Consider the following 16566-nt stretch of genomic DNA (forward strand, 5'->3'; position numbering starts at 1 on the left):
AAATCCGAAAGAAGCCCACTCTGAGATGTAGAGCAAAATAAATAAATAAATGCACCCTTTTAAAGCCTAGCCAGGCTCATGGGCCCAGTTTCCCGGTTTCCATGGCGTATGTGTTCCCCAGCTGGACGGGACACCAGTTCATCACAGAGTTACTCATTTTTGCCAGCTGAGTGGACTGGAGCGACGTGAAATGAAGTGTTTTGCTCAAGAACACAATGCGTCGCCTGGTCCAGGAATCGAAACCATAATCTTACGATCATGATGCTGACACCCTAACCACTAAGCCATGCACCTACACAAGACGTAGAGGTGTATATATTAAATGGGGAAAGCTGGTTTATGGGATTATCTAAAGTTTCCTGTCCACAAGGGGTTTAGCTTTATGGTGTAATACACACACATACACACACACACACATTAACTGTCTACCAAATTACACTCACAAGGTACTGATCAATGGAAGGAGATGGTGGAAGATACTAGCCTAAGGCTCAACAGAGTGGAATTGAACTGGGATTGAACTGGCAGACATATACTCTTTACTCTTTTACTCTTTTACTTGTTTCAGTCATTTGACTGCGGCCATGCTGGAGCACCGCCTTAAATCGAGCAACTCGACCCCGGGACTTATTCTTTTGTAAGCCCAGTACTTATTCTATCGGTCTCTTTTGCCGAACCGCTAAGTGACGGGGACATAAACACACCAGCATCCGTTGTCAAGCAATGCTAGGGAGACAATCACAGACACACAAACACACACACGTATATATATATATACATATATACGACAGGCTTCTTTCAGTTTCTGTCTACCAAATCCACTCACAAGGCTTTGGTCGGCCCGGGGCTATAGCAGAAGACACTTGCCCAAGATGCCACGCAGTGGGACTGAACCCGGAACCATGTGGTTGGTTAGCAAGCTACTTACCACACTGCCACTCCTGCGCCTATATAGTTGCAAAACAGACTTCTTCCCCACACCACTCTGCTAAGCTAAGATTAATGAATTCCGACAAGGCTTCCAACAAAGTCTATAATTATAAGAATGTGTTATGGGAATTGCCATCTCTGATTTATTGAAATGATTTAATAAATTAGATGGGATCTTTGAGGTAAAATCGAGTTTAGATATTTTCCTCTGCCCTACACACAATTGAAAAGCAAATTTTCTTTCATTCTTTGAAATTATATTTACAATGAAAACACAATTGAAATTCACACTAAAAGCAGCAAACTTAATAAGAATTTGCTGCAAAAACAAACTCTTCATTTAAAACCAGATGTCTCCCGTAATGCAGCAGCTACCATTTTGTATTTCATACTAAATTTTAAATATCAAGCCAAGCAAAGTTAATAAATAGGTTGGAAATAACTTAAAAGTATATAGCTTGTTTCAAGAACTGTATAAAATTGAATCTAATATAATGTGACAGCTGTTTCTATTTTTCCATCAAATAGTTGCTTTTCTCCACCAGATTATATAGATTAAAAATGCGTGGTAATATCAATCGAAATTTGGAGTTGGTCTTATTGTCTAAATACAGTCTATTTTAATAGTGGAGGCGCAATGGCCCAGTGGTTAGGGCCGCGGACTCGCAGTCGTAGGATCACGGTTTCGATTCCCAGACCAAGTGTTGTGAGTGTTTATTGAGCGAAAACACCTAAAGCTCCACGAGGCTCCGGCAGGGATGTTGGTGATCCCTGCTGTACTCTTTCACCACAACTTTCTCTCACTCTTACTTCCTGTTTCCTTTGTACCAGTATTTCAAAGGGCCGGCCTTGTCACTTTCTGTGTCACGCTGAATATCCCCGAGAACTACGTTAAGGGTACACGTGTCTGTGGAGTGCTCAGCCACTTACATGTTAATTTCACGAGCAGGCTGTTGATCGGATCAACCGGAACCCTCATCGTCGTAACCGACGGAGTGCTTCCCCTATTTTAATGCCACTCCAATGTATTACATTGTTTCTATTTTTCCATCAAATAGTTGCTTTTCTCCACCAGATTATATAGATTAAAAATGCGTAGTAATATCAATCGAAATTTGTAGTTAGTCTTATTGTCTAAATACAGTCTATTTTGATGCCACTCCAATGTGTTACAATGCTTATTTCAAAGATATTATGTAGTACAAAATATATTTATAGATTTAATCCAACACTACAGCTAATAGACAGCTGTAAGCACCTTGTCTTCATATATAATATCTTAGGGTAAAATTCTGAATCTAAGGAAACGACTAACAATTAGTTAATGGGAAAATTCGACCAGTTCAATTGCCATGAAGAATGTAAAATCCAATGATTTGTATCTTACCATAAATGTTGCGATAGACACCACCATTTTGCCCCTATTCTCAGACAAATATCCGAGCCAGAAAGGCTGGAGTCTACAGTCCTTACTACAACTGAATTTACCAAACTCTCCCATGACTGTAATTGCATCTAAGCTCAAACTTGTTATAAGAAGTCCAGAATAAATTTTTATTATTATTTGAGATTAAAACACAGCTTTATTTTAACCACTGATTAAAATATTGATATTCATGCTCTATTACATTAAATATACTAATTACTAATTATCTTCAAATATTCTTTCATTTCAGCAATTTGTAACCCTCCTTGTGGCAATAATGGCATATGTATAGGTCCTAGTAAATGTGATTGCCCACCAGGAATTGTCGGTTATCGATGCAATGACAAAATAAGTGGTAAGTTGTATGATTAAGGATAATTCAAAATTATTTACTTTGGTTATTAATTTTACAGAAAATTCTGAATGTTTTTAATCTCTGACTATGTCCCAATACTGCCGAGGAAATTTAAAACTAGTTTCCATTTACTATTTTATTTCATTGCGTGAATTAGGGCTCAGAAATACCAGAATACATCCCTCCCTTTCTTTCAATATTTTGACGGATTTTCATCAGTCTTTTTTATTTCAGTATCGCATTATAACCCTTCAGCGGAGGCGCAATGGCCCAGTGGTTAGGGCAGCGGACTCGCGGTCATAGGATCGCGGTTTCGATTCCCAGATCGGGCGTTGTGAGTGTTTATTGAGCGAAAACACCTAAAGCTCCACGAGGCTCCGGCAGGGGATGGTGGTGATCCCTTCTGTACTCTTTCACCACAACTTTCTCTCACTCTTACTTCCTGTTTCTGTTGTACCTGTATTTCAAAGGGCCGGCCTTGTCACTCTCTGTGTCACGCTGAATATCCCCGAGAACTACATTAAGGGTACACGTGTCTGTGGAGTGCTCAGCCACTTATACGTTAATTTCACGAGCAGGCTGTTCCGTTGATTCGGATCAACCGGAACCCTCGTCGTCGTAACCGACGGAGTGCTTCCATAACCCTTCAGCATTTAAACCGGCCATATTTTCAAAACAACCAGATCTGATCTCTCACACTTTCCCTACAATAACATTGTAAAAATAAACATTTGCATTAATGGTATCCTGTCGCTATGAGATAATGAATGATTGATATTTAAAATGGTTCAATATTTAAGAGATGAGGAACTCTCTCTTTTACTCTTTTACTTGTTTCAGTCATTTGACTGTGGCCATGCTGGAGCACCGCCTTTAGTCGAGCAAATCGAAGCCCAGTACTTATTCTATCGGTCTCTTTTGCTGAACCGCTAAGTGACGGGGACGTAAACACACCAGCATCGGTTGTCAAGCAATGCTAGGGGGACAAACACAGACACACAAACATATACACACACACTTATATACATATACATATATACGACAGGCTTCTTTCAGTTTCCGTCTACCAAATCCACTCACAAGGCATTGGTTGGCCCGGGGCTATAGCAGAAGACACTTGCCCAAGATGCCACACAGTGGGACTGAACCCGGAACCATGTGGTTGGTTAGCAAGCTACTTACCACACAACCACTCCTGCGCCTATGTATATTATTTACATCATTTACATTCGACGGATATTTTCCTCATCTTGTTTGTTGTTAACACAATGTTTCAGCTGATATATCCTCCAGCCTTCTTCAGGTGTCTTGGGGAAATTTAAAACCTGGGTTCTCATTCCTAAGGTATTCTTCGATGTTATCATTATTATAATTATTATTATTATTGTTATTGTTCAGGCCACTGCTTGGAATCAAACTTGGAATCTTGGAGTTAGTAGCCCACGCTCTTAACCACTACGCCATATGCCCACGGGCATATGACGTAGTGGCATATGGCTAAGCAGTGACCTGAACAATAACAATAATAATAATAATAACATTGAAAAATACCTTAGGAATGAAAACCCAGGTTCGAAATTTCCACAAAACACCTGAAGAAGGCTGGAGGGTATATCAGCTGAAACGTTGTGTTAATAACAAACAAGATGTTCAATCATCCATCGAATATAAATAATGTAATTTTTTTAAATGTGAATAAATAATCATTACATTTGACAGAATAATTTCAATGCTAAAGGGTTAATCGTAAAATCATTCATCTTTCAGATTCTGACAACAAACACCAATTCTGTTTTATTGAACCCAGTTGTTATGGTGCAGAATATGTGTGTGGAAAAACTACGACTTTCAAAGAATGCTGTAGCAAGAATCTAACTGGTAGTTGGGGTGTTCCTGGCATACAGTGTACACCTTGCATTGCTTATGCACACCGTAAGTTATATCTCTTTGTTGAATTCTGAATAATAAAAATATAAATCCTTAAATCTTCATCTGACTATTTATGGTGGGAATCCATAACTAATTAGAATGTATATAAAAAATAAAAATTTAAAATTTAAAAAATTTAAAATTAAAAGAATTTAAACTTTTAAAAATTTAAAATTTAAAAAATTTAAAATTTAAAATTTAAAATTAAAAAATTAAAAAATCAAAAATTAAGGGAAGTTAAAACATATGGGAAGGCTTGTGCAGAAACTGGTAACGACCTCGCTCGAAATTTTTACACTTGCCACCGGCACAGGTGCCAGTAAGGCGATGCTGGTAACGATCACACTCGAATGGTGTCTTTTACATGCCACTGGCACGGAGGCCAGATAGCCGCTCTGGCAACGATCACACTTGGATGGTGCTCTTTAAGGCAACGCTGGTAACGATCACGCTCGAATTGTGCCTTTTAAGTGCCACTGGCACAGAAGCTGGAAATATGGACTATAGCCATGCTCTTGTGGGGCCCAGAACCATAACAGTTATTTTGTGACATATGGACATTATCCAAAAAGTTACCTTTCTTGAATTTAAACATGTAGCAGGGTTCGAAGAACTTTTTGAGATGATCCATCTTTCCATATTACAAAGGCTGCACTTGACACTACTGTTGGTATAAGGTTTACACTTGACTAAGATCTTCCAGTAAATCTTGTCGTTAACACCTTGTTCTTTTAATATATAAACATTGGTAGTAATATATAAGCAATAGGTAGTGGGTAGAAATTTTCTTCACTACTTCAGGGAGTGGTGACCCTGCCTGACACAAGTCCCAGGCTCAGCTGGCTCCGGCTGACAGTACCCGGTATGGGCCCCTATCCAGGGTGACAGAAAGGAGGTTACCTTAAAAGAAATCTGGAGTGGAGCCCTGTAGACGGTTTAGTGTTCAACTCGACACTCTTCCAGCAGCTCCTGCAACCGAGCTGGTGCCAAACGTAATGCTCTGCATTCCTCTGGACTACGTCAGCAAGGTTGAGAGAGGAATCCTGACAATTGGGTTACCCAGGATTTTCTTACATCTAGCCCAAGAATGCGCAAAACTGGAGAGGAAACCGGAGAGGACATGAAATGTAAAAACCAGACTGGGTTAGTTTATGCACAATTCTATTGTCTCCCGAGACAAAAGGATGCCTACAACAACAACAACAAGGTAGTGAGCTAGAATGTTAAAACTTAGTGCATGTGCACAACAGTGTTCAAGGTCAATCTTCACCAAGCGACTTCACTCTGTGTGCTTCAGTTTCATCACCATGGCAACACTCTGGGTATCTATTGATCAGACCTCGTACATGCATATACATACATATTACTCTTTACTCTTTTACTTGTTTCAGTAATTTTACTGCGGCCATGCTGGAGCACCGCCTTTAGTCAAGCAAATCGACCCCAGGACTTATTCTTTTGTAAGCCCAGTACTTATTCTATCAGTCTCTTTTGCCGAACCGCTAGGTGACGGGGACGTAAACACATCAGCATCGGTTGTCAAACAATGCTACGGGGACAAGCACAGACACACAAACATATACACACACATACATATATATGACAGGCTTCTCTCAGTTTCCGTCTACCAAATCCACTCACAAGGCATTGGTCGGCCCGAGGCTATAGCAGAAGACACTTGCCCAAGATGCCACACAGTGGGACTGAACCCGAAACCATGTGGTTGGTAAGAAAGCTACTTACCACACAGCCACTCCTACGCCTATGTTGTTGATTTTTGTCTAGCCAGATTTCTATCGTAACGTCATCTCTTGTGGAGAGAAACCCAGAATGTCTCAGGTTAGAATATATATTTTAGAAACATCGCTTGACAACCGATGCTGGTGTGTCTATGTTCACGTAACTTAGTGGTTCGGCAAAAGAGACCGATAGAATAAGTACTGGGCTTACATAGAATAAGTCCTGGGGTCGATTTCCTGAACTAAAGGCAGTGCTCCAGCATGGCCACAGTCACATGACTGAAACAAGAAAAAAAATTAAAGAGCCATACATATGTATGTGTATGTAATAGAAGTTGCTTTCTCAAGGTACCATGCAGTGGGATTGAAATTGAGGCCTGCACCTATAAATGTGTTATAGCCTGCACCTATAAATACAAACTGGCCTCGTGCCGGTGGCACGTAAAAAGCACCATCTGTTCGTGTCCGTTGCCAGCCTCGCCTGGCCCCGTACCGGTGGCACATAAAAAGCACCATCCGGTCGTGGCCGTTTGCCAGCTCTGTCTGGCACCTGTGCGGGTGGCACGTAAAAAGCACCCACTACACTCACGGAGTGGTTGGCGTTAGGAAGGGCATCCAGCCGTAGAAACACTGCCAGATCTGACTAGGCCTGATGAAGCCTTCCAGCTTCACAGACCCCAGTTGAACCGTCCAACCCATGCTAGCATGGAAAACGGACGCTATACGATGATGATGATGATGATTCTCATTATCCCAATAGGCCACAAAATGCCAGCTTTGGGGAAATTTCGAAATCATTGTCTCTTTTCTAAAATACATAAAGCAATGTGCATATGTGTGTCTATATAGGAATATCACACCAAGACATAATGTCAGTGAAACCAAACAAAATATATTTTGTAGAATTCATCATCATCATCGTTTAACGTCCGCTTTCCATGCTAGCATGGGTTGGACGATTTAACTGAGGACTGGTGAACCAGACAGCTGCACCAGGCTTCAATCTTGATCTAGCAGAGTTTCTACAGCTGGATGCCCTTCCTAACGCCAACCACTCCGAGAGTGTAGTGGGTGCTTTTACGTGCCAGTCAGGCGGTACTGGCAACGACCTCGCTCAAATTTTTTTACACTTGCCACCGGCACAGGTGCCAGTAAGGCGATGCTGGTAACAATCACGTTCGAATGGTGTCTTTTACATGCCACAGGCATGGAGGCCAGATAGCTGCTCCGGCAACAATCACGCTTGGATGGTGCTCTTTAAGGCGATGCTGGTAACGATCACGCTCGAATGGTGTCTTTTACATGCCACCGACATGGAGGCTAGATAGCCGCTCCGGCAATGATCACGCTTGGATGGTGCTCTTTAAGGCGACACTGGTAACGATCACGTTCGAATGGTGTCTTTTACATGCCACCGGCACGGAGGCCAGATAGCCGCTCCGGCAATGATCACACTTGGATGGTGCTCTTTAAGGCGACACTGGTAACGATCACGCTCGGATTGTGCCTTTTAAGTGCCACTGGCACAGAAGCCGGTTAGCTGCTCTATCAATGGTCACACTCGTATGGTGCTCTTTGCACCCGGCTAGCACGGACACCAGTCATCGAATTTGATTTTCATTTTGATTTTTGATTTTTTATTTAGAAAATCTGGTAAACTTGGAAACAGTGTCTATATTGACTAAATCCTAATTTCAGCTAACTGGACAGAAACATACACACGATCACACAGTTGTAGATCTTCTGGTCAATACAGCATGAGAACATTCGATGGCAGCTACTACAATTTCGTTGGTAATTGTTCATACAGCCTTGTTGAAATACCAGATATCTGTCAGATTGAAATCACCTTTAGAGACTGCGAAACATTGTCTACATGTCGAAAGGTCAGTATTTTCTTATAATTTCAATGGTTTCAACTGTTATATTGACTATGCAACAGAATTGACTTCAAAAGTTTTAGTCAAGTTCAAGGGTGTATATATGACTTTGTTGTGAAGGCGAGTGACTTAGTGGTCAGGACATTCGGCTCAAGATTGTAAGGTTATGAGTTCAATTCCCGGCGACGGGTTGTGTCCTTGAGCAAGACACTTTATTTCACGTTGCTCCAATCCACTCAACTGGCAAAAATGAGTTGTACATGTATTTGAGTATATATTGAGTATATTAGATTTGAGTACATATATTAGATTGGATTGAATATATTAGATTTGAGTATATTAGTATATATTTGAGTATATTTTGAGTACATATATAGATTTGAATATATATTGAGTACATTAAATTTGAGTATATATTTGAATATATATTAAGTATATTAGATTTGAGTACATATATTAGATTTGAGGATATATTTGAGTATATTAGTGTATATTTTGAGTACATATATAGATTTAAATATATATTGAGCATATTAGATTTAAGTACATAGATTAGATTGGATTGTGTATATTAGATTTGAGTATATATTTGAGTATATTAGTATATATTTGAGTATATATTGAGTATATTCGATTTGAGTACATAGATTAGATTGGATTGTGTATATTAGATTTGAGTATATATTTGAGTATATTAGTATATTTTTGAGTATATATTGAGTATATTCGATTTGAGTACATAGATTAGATTGGATTGTGTATATTAAATTTGAGTATATATTAGATTTGAGTATATATTTGAGTATATATTGAGTATATTCGATTTGAGTACAGAGATTAGATTAGATTGAGTATATTAGATTTGAGGATATATTTGAGTATATTAGTGTATATTTTGAGTACATATATAGATTTGAATATATATTGAGCATATTAGATTAGATTGGATTGTGTATATTACATTTGAGTATATATTTAAGTATATTAGTATATATTTGAGTATATTAGTGTATATTTTGAGTACATATATTAGTATATATTGGAGTATATTTTGAGTACATTAGATTTGAGTATATATTTGAGTATATTAGATTAAGGCTGACATAGAGCTAAACAACACCAACACTGACCTCCAATTTCAGCTGAACCTCCTGCACATCAGTTGCAGGGTGGGTGGGGACACATGACAACTGGCTCGGATTGGTTTCATGCTCTTGCTTTAAGGGGCTGGGGCCACTCCAGGTTAGTGGTCCCAGAGACATCATTATGTGTGGAGCTAACTGGTCCACCAGTGCTTTCCATCACTATCATTCTCCCGCCAGCTCCTCTGCACCTTCAAATGTGATGCCGAGCCTCCACAATCACATGTGGAGGCACATGGCTTAGTGGTCAGGGTGTTGAACTCATGATCGTAAGGTTGTGGTTTCGATTCCTGGACCGGGCGACGCGTTGTGTTCTTGAGCTAAACACTTCACTTTCACGTCGCTCCAGTCCACTCAGCTGGCAAAAATGAGTAATGCTGTGATGGACTGGCGTCCCGTCCAGGTGGGGAATTTCTATGCCACTGAAACCAGGAAACCGGCCCTTGTGAGCCTAGCATGGGTTGAGAAGGAGCATAACAATTACATCCAGCTATCTAGTGCAGGGCCTGCTACAAGGCCTCTTCCAGCTCACAACTATTGTCCACTGTTTCTTTTTTCAATCTAACTAATAAGAAAAATATTTTACCAAATATTCAGTACTAGTTAAAGTGAAAGTATCTAACATAAAATAGAGAAACATTTTTGTTTCACTTTTAACACGTAATACTGAAATAGTGGAGAAGATATGATATTGCTATGGGCTCACTCTAGGCAAGAAGTTTAAAATTTTTTATTTTTGCTCATGAAACTACATGGACCCTAAGTTAGGCATGTTTAAAATTTGAATGGAATTGGTTGTGTAGTTCTCAAGTTTTAGGGAATCGTAGTGGAGAAGATATGATATTGCTGTGGGCTCACCCTAGGCAAAAAGTTCAAAATTTTTTTGCCGATGACACTCCCCAGACCCTAAGTAAGGCATGTGTAAAATTTGAATGAAATTTGTTGTGTAGTTCTCAAGTTTTAGGGAAACACACACACACAGACAGACAGACACACATTCTCAGTTTTATATATATAAAGATAATCTGTTGATTTTATATTTTAGTCCTTAAAAATAACAACTGGCGCAGATGTAGTTTATGCAGAAGGACACAACGTTGTGATAAACAAACTCCCAGTAAATCTTCATCAAGGAATCATAAAAGGAAGTAAGTTACCTTATCTACTTTGATAATAAATTACCAAGAGCCCAGGTAAAAACTAACCACAGGTGTAGACCTTGGTGATGGTAGCAAATATTCATGGTGTGGCTGTGTGGTAAGAAGGCGGTGAGCTGGTAGAAATGTTAGCATGCCGGGCGAAATGCTTAACGTTCTGAGTTCAAATTCCGCCGAGGTCGACTTTGCCTTTCATCCTTTCAGGATCCATTAAATAAATACCAGTTACGCACTGGAGTCGATATAATTGACTTAATCCATTTGTCTATCCTTGTTCGTCCCCTCTGTGTGTAGCCCCTTGTGGGTAATAAAGAAATAGGTATTTCATCTGCCGCTAGGTTCTGAGTTCAAATTCCGCTGTGGTTGACTTCGCCTTTCATCCTTTCGGGATCCATTAAATAAGTACCAGTTACGCACTGGAGTCGATATAATCGACTTAATCCATTTGTCTATCCTTGTTCGTCCCCTCTGTGTTTAGCCCCTTGTGGGTAGTAAAGAAATAAGAAGTTTGTCTCCCAACCACAGTGTATTGTCTCACAGCAAGGCACCTTGGAGAAATGCCTTCTACTATAGCTTTGGGCCAAAGATTTGAGAGAAAGGATTTGGTAGATAGAAACTGAAAGAAGCTTGTAATATATGTATATACATGTGCACACACTTGTGTGAGTGTTTGTCTCTGAGCACCACCTGACGATATTGGTTTGTTTATGTTCCTGTAAAGAGACCACCAGAATAAGTACCAGATATTAAAAAGAAAAGTATTGGGGTTGATTTGTTTGACAAAACCCTTCAAAGTAGTCCCCAGCATGGCTGCAGTCCAATGAGGAAAAAAAGCACAAGAAAGATAACAACCAATAGTAAAGTTATCTATTTTGTTTTCTTTTGTGCAGAATCAATTTTTCTGAGAATTTTTCTAGTTCATCTTGCTGCAAATGAATATCAAAAGATGAAAGAAGCAACTTAAGGTACAGGCTTCACTAATGAGGGTAAGAGTCACTTGCTCTGTCCATCTGATTATAAAATAAACGCTAAGAGGTGAGATAAGTGACCATGAAAATTGTATGAACCAAAGCACAAGATATATTGCTTGATGGTTGCCTGGTGCATCAGAGACTTTCTCAGCAGGAACCTCCATAGAAATTGTGTAAATAAATCAATTTCAAGATGGAAATTTTCAATAAGAATAAATTATAAACCTTTGTTATTACTTTGGTGAGGTAGCCGGCATGTGGGTTTTCTGAATGGCATGCCCTATGTTGTGGCAAACAATGAAGTTAGGACAGGTTCTGAATATGATGAGCTGGCAGAAACGTTAGTGCACCGGATTAAATGCTTATGGATATTTCGTCTGCCGCTACATTATGAGTTCAAATTCCGCCGAGGTCGACTTTGCCTTTCATCCTTTCGGGGTCGATAAATTAAGTACCAGTTACGCACTGGGCTCGATATAATCGACTTAATCCCTTTGTCTGTCCTTGTTTGTCCCCTCTGTGTTTAGCCCCTTGTGGGTAGTAAAGAAATAGGTTCTGAATACATGTTATATTTACATCAACTTGAGTGGTACAAAGGCGAATGCATGGAATAGCAGAGTACATATATACAAACGTATTATTTTATCAAAAGGCTGCTAGTATAGATCTTGTCATTGCAAGTCTGAGACATCAGGTTAGCTGTGTGTAACCTCACCAGTCAAGCGATCAAGCAAAGAGCTAATGTGTCAGAGAAAGCCAGACAAGAAGAGGAAGAGAGAGGGAATTTTGCAGTACTTTGCTTTTTATATCAACTGGCGGTAAAGCCACCTGTTGGCATTCCTACCAGAAGTTGCAACATATTCCTGAATATCCTGTAGCGAATTAGGAGACACAACTCTCATTTATTTCCCTTTCTTCTCTGTAGGGTTTGCAACATTACTTCTAAACATTTAGAAAATAGGATATTTTTTTAAAAATAAAACAGATACTATAGCCTCGGGCTGACCAAAGCCTTGTGAGTGGATTTGGTAGACGGAAACTGAAAGAAGCCCGTCGTATATATGTATATATGTATATATATATATATATGCGTGGATGTGTTTGTGTGTTTGTCCCCCTAGCATTGCTTGACAACCGATGCTGGTGTGTTTATGTCCCTGTTACTTAGCGGTTCGGCAAAAGAGGCCGATAGAATAAGTACTGGGCTTACAAAAAGAATAAGTCCCGGGGTCGAGTTGCTCGATTAAAGGCGGTGCTCCAGCATGGCCACAGTCAAATGACTGAAACAAATAAAAGAGTAAAGAGTATTTATGTGTTGTTGTATTCTTCAATGGGTTGCAAATGCAAGGGCTGCAGACTGGAGCTTCAAAACAACTCCTGTTTCTCCATTGCCCTCCTTCAAGAGGGTTTCCAATCAGTCCTAGCACCTTTTATACCTTCTCTTTGCTGGAGAGTTACATAGATGTTGGGGGGAAGTAACACAGTTGTTTCCCTTGCTTCTATGTCAACATGACATGTGTAATTCTAATTTTTAATTGTTTGTTCCTTCTCGAGCCACTCCAGGCTCATAAGGGCTGGTTTCTCGGTTTCCTTGGCATATAGGTTCCCCACCTGGACGGGACACTGGTGAGCTGCTAGATGCAGGAGGAAAGAGTGAGAGGAAATTGTGGCTAAAGAGTCAGCAGAAGATCGCTATTACCTTCTGCCAGAGCCGCATGGAGATTAGGTGTTTCGCTCATAAACACACACATCACCCAATCTCAGATTCGAACCTACGATCCCTCGACTGCGAGTCCACTGCTCTAACCACTAGGCCATGTGCCTCCACTTAATTTTTAATTAGAGTCTAGTTATTAAAAGAATAAATTCAATTGTTAAAAAAAACATTAAAGCTGCTAAAAACTAATTAACAATTAAGTAACTAAAGAAAAATTTGGGTAAATAATCTATGATCTGTTTAAAATAATACATTAAAATTGTTTAAAAATAATTAATCAGTAATTAAAATGGAATTTCAGTATTCATCTCAAATCTAATTAAAAAAGTTATTTGTCACATTGGTGCCACATGAACAGTATTCATGCTGGTACCACGTAAAAAGCACCTGGCACACTCTGTGGAGTAGTTGGCATTAGGAAGGGCATCCAGCTATAGAAACCATGCCAAAATAGACAATGGGAGCCTGGTGTATCCCCAGCCTTACAGGCTCTTGTCAAACTGTCCAACCGATGCCAGGATAGAAAATGGATGTTAAAATATGATGATGATGATGATGATGATGGTGGTGATGGTGGTGGTTGTGGTGGTGGTGGTGGTGATGATGATGATGATCATCATCATCATCAAATAAACCTAAAGTTGTTTTAAAAATTTCATAATAAACTAAAATTTAAGCATTTCTATTTAAGTCTATTTAAACTATGAATTTGAAAATGAAATAATTTATTAAATATAGTCTTGGAACTGTATTTAAAAATTTTGCAATTAATTAACTAAGTTTCAGTCATCTGTGCTTGAATTTAATTAAAGTATGAACTAAGAAATGAAATCAATAATTAAATAAATCTGTAAATTGTTTAAATATTTATTTATGTAATTTACATTGGATGGATATGTGTCCGCTTCCTATTTCTTTATTGCCCACAAGGGGCTAAACATAGAGGGGACAAACAAAGGGATTAAGTCGATTAGATTGACTCCAGTGTGTAACTGAATTTATTTTAAGGTGGCAAACTGGCAGAATTGTTAGCACGCCGGGCGAAATGCCTAGTGGTATTTCGCCTGCCGCTACATTCTGAGTTCAAATTCCGCCGAGGTCAACTTTGCATTTCATCCTTTCGGGGTTGATAAATTAAGGACCAGTTACGCACTGAGGTCGATATAATCGACTTAATCCATTTGTCTGTCCTTGTTTGTCCTCTCTGTGTTTAGCCCCTTGTGGGTAGTAAAGAAATAGGTACTGAATTTATTGACCCCGAAAGGATAAAAGGCAAAGTCAACCTCAGCAGAATTTGAACTCAGAATGTAACGGCAGATGAAATACCGCTAAGCATCTCGCCCAACGTACTAACGATTCTGCCAGCTCACCACCTTCCATGTGTCCTCATCTTGTTTGTTGTTACTACAACTTTTGGGCTGATTTACTCTCCACCCTTCATCAGGTGTCCTGGTAGAATTTTGAACCCAACTCTCAGTTCTCATTCCTAAGGTATTTTTTGCTGATGTTATTATTATTATTATTATTATTATTATTATTATTAATATTGTTATTGTTATCTTTTTTTCTTCTTCTTTCAAATTTGCTTCCATTTCTTGCTGAGTGTCTTCCCAAATCCTAGGGCAAAGAAACTCATAGTATACATTGGTAGGCTATTAAACTAAACTCACTAGTTCGTTCATTTCTTTTTTTTTTTATAGAAATAAAGTTAAATTAAAATACATGGGTAGTAATAGTTCTCACATCGACAATGCTCTTCTCAATATGTGTGATGTATCAGTTAAGACAATCTTTTGCACTTCTTGCAGGGATGGTAAGCCAGGGATCATTCTCATATAATTTTCGTTTCCCTTCTTGATCATTCCTAGTGCTCCTATTATTATCATTATTATTATTATTATTATTATTATTATTATTATTATTATTATTATTATTATTATTATTATTATTCAGTATTTCGTTTCCCTTCTTGATCATTCCTAGTGCTCCTATTATTATTATTATTATTATTATTATTATTATTATTATTATTATTATTATTATTATTATCATTATTATTATTATTATATCATTATTATTATTATTATTATCATTATTATTATTATTATTATTATTATCATCTATTATTATTATTATTATTATATTATTATTATTTATTATTATTATTATTATTATTATCATCTATATTATTATTATTATTATTATTTATTATTATTATTATTATTATTATTATATTATTATTATTATCATCTATTATTATTATTATTATTATTATTATCATCTATTATTATTATCATCATCATTATTATTATTATTATTATTATTATTATTATTATCATCTATTATTATTATTATTATTATTATTATTATTATTATTATTATTATTATTATCATCATCATTATTATTATTATTATTCATTCAAGGCACTGCCTGTAATTAAACTTGGGATCTTGGGTTTAGTAGCCCGTGTTCTAAAGAGCAGTGCCTTGTATAAATAATAATAATGATAATAACATCAGCAAAAATAATAACTTAGGAATGAGAACCCAGGGTTGGGTTCAAAATTCCACCAGGACACCTGATGAAGGGTGTGGAGTAAATCAGCCGAAACGTTGTGGTAACAACAAACAAGATGAGGACACATATCCATCCGATGTGAATAATGTACTGAATTCCTCATCTCTAAAACATAGAACAGTTTTTATTTATTAATCAACTAAAATGAAATCTATTTTAAATTTCCAAAGATTTAATGGTGATCAAGCGATATGACTATGTGGCTATCGAAAGTAGTGCCCCAGCTATAAGAATTCTGATGGGGAAGAATACCTTTATTGAGGTGACCCTTGGAGCGACGTTGAAAGGAAACACACGCATTCAGGGACTGTGTGGCAATTATAATGGGAATCAAAAGGGTGAGTATTAACGTTATTACTTTTTATTGATTCTGAGGGCAGACATGGCTGTGTGGTCAAGGAGTTTGCTATGTAATAATATAATTTCACTTTCAATCCCACTGTGTGACAACCTTGTCTTACACATTACACTCTCTCTTTCACTCTCTTTTACTTGTTTTAGTCGTTTGACTGTGGCCATGCTGGAGCACTGCTTTTAGTCGAGCAAATTGACCCCAGGACTTATTCTTTGTAGGCCTAGTACTTATTCTATCTTTCTCTTTTGCCGAACTGCTAAGTTGCAGGGACGTAAACACACCAGCATCAGTTGTCAAGCGATGTTGTGGTGGACAAACACAGACACACAAACATATACACACACACATACACACACACACATACACATACATATATATATATATATA

The sequence above is a fragment of the Octopus sinensis genome, linkage group LG28 (genome assembly GCF_006345805.1).
Source record: "Octopus sinensis linkage group LG28, ASM634580v1, whole genome shotgun sequence".
Lineage (NCBI taxonomy): Eukaryota > Metazoa > Mollusca > Cephalopoda > Octopoda > Octopodidae > Octopus > Octopus sinensis.